Genomic DNA, 1717 nt, shown 5'->3' on the forward strand with positions numbered 1-1717 from the left:
AAAAAAAAAAAAAAAAAAAAAAAAAAACCAGCCTGAACTACACAGGGAGACCCTGTCTCAAGAGGGGGAAAAATTGTCTGCAGACAACTTCTAAGGGTCACCAGAACATAGCTCATCCTAGCCTCACTCCCACCCAGCCTCTAATCAGGACCCTGACAGAGACCTGGTGATCACTCACATGCTAAGCCATTTTAACTCAAGTCTCCTACCTACAAACACATTCCTTCCCCACTTTCAAGCCAGTATCCTGGGAAGAACACCCACCTTTCCTTCCAAGTCCGCCAGAAGAGCTAAAACTCAAAACCATCTGGGCAGTTCATGAAACCATCACAAAAGCTACTAGATAACATGTTTCAGAGAAATTTTCCTGTATGTGTACACAAATGATGCCTAAGTGTGTGAATATAGGCACAGAAGTGCCAAGTCTTGCATGTGAAGGTCAGAGATGACTTCAGTCTTCACCTTCCATCTCAAGGCAGCTCCTGAAACTGTTGCTGAAGTGAGGCTAGCTAACTGGCTGTGTGAACTAGGAGTCTTTCCTGTCTCCATCTCATCACCCCATAGTCAATGTTGGGATTACAGAATTTGCTCCTGCTGATAATTCAAACTCATATCTTCATGCTTGCATAACGAGCACTTCAGCCACTGGTTCATCTCTACAGTCCCCAGATTAACTTACATGCCCTGGGTCTGATGTGTGTGCATTGGAAGAAAAGCCAAGTGCTCTTAACTTCTGAGCCATCTCTCTAGTTCCACCCCCACCCTCTCTATGACAGTAAGGTATGCATGTGCCAAAGAACAACTGTAAGAGTCAGTTCTCTCCTTCCACCATAAAGGTCCCAGGCATGGAACTCAGGCTGACAGATTTGGCAGCAAGCATCATCATAATACTAGCTACTGCCTTGGGTCTTTCTGGAAAAGGCTCCAAAACTCCAACTGGACGCCAGATACAGTGGCTCATGCAGGAAGAGTTTGAGCCCAGTCTGGGCTATGAAGAGAACCTGCATCAAAATAAAAGGCCAGACATTCTATTCTCTTCTCATTAGAGACCCACATTGACCTCAAGTTCAAAAGCAGACAAGGCCAGGAGAAAGGAAACTGGCCAGTGGACCTATATAAACAAACTGAGCAAACCTAAAACAAATGACAGGTCAGACAGACTGACCAGGGATACTCTAGGAGGAGCAAGCTGCCAAGCTCCTTTCTACTACAAGTCAATGATGGGAAGTCTTTTTCCCTTTTGGGCCTTAATTTCCAGTTTGAAGAGTCTCTTGGCTCACACTGAAGTATGGGGTTAGGCAGAGCAGAGCACAGAGGAAAGCCTACAGGGGATGCTACATCTGTTTGTTGTCTAAAAGGCTACTTTAAAAAAATCTGTGTGTGTGTGCACATGCGCACACGCATGCCAACACAGGTGCATACAAGCCAAAGTGCATGTGTGGAGGTAAGGGATAACCTCAGGTTTCAGTCCTTACCTTCCACTTGGAGACAGAGTGTCCGATCCAAGCGTTCAGTGCTGTGTGCAGTAGGATAGCTAACCCTTGAGCCTCCCAGGATCCTCCTGTATTCACAGACATCTCTGTAGGAACATTAGGGTTACAGGTGCATGCTTGGTGTCCAGCTGTACCCACTGAGCTACCTCCTTATGCCCAAAAAGGTACTCTTTTTTTTTTTTTTTTTTTTTTTTTTTTTTTTTTTTTTCTGTGTAGCCTTGGCT

At 45.1% G+C, this 1717-nt stretch overlaps 1 protein-coding gene across 11 annotated transcripts in view; it reads right to left on the reverse strand.

Moving 5' to 3' along the window:
* The window catches only part of Gatad2a (GATA zinc finger domain containing 2A), an 87008-nt gene that overhangs the window by 55713 nt on the left and 29578 nt on the right, over positions 1-1717 (reverse strand). The window contains exon 1 of one of the 11 annotated variants that reach the window (XM_021169796.2): positions 1476-1572. The exons of the other annotated variants lie outside the window; for them this stretch is intronic. The gene's annotated coding sequence lies outside the window, so the exon portion shown is untranslated. Of the gene's footprint in view, positions 1-1475; positions 1573-1717 lie in introns of those variants that run through there. 11 annotated transcript variants of the gene reach the window in all.

Source organism: Mus caroli, chromosome 8, assembly GCF_900094665.2.
Source record: "Mus caroli chromosome 8, CAROLI_EIJ_v1.1, whole genome shotgun sequence".
NCBI lineage: Eukaryota > Metazoa > Chordata > Mammalia > Rodentia > Muridae > Mus > Mus caroli.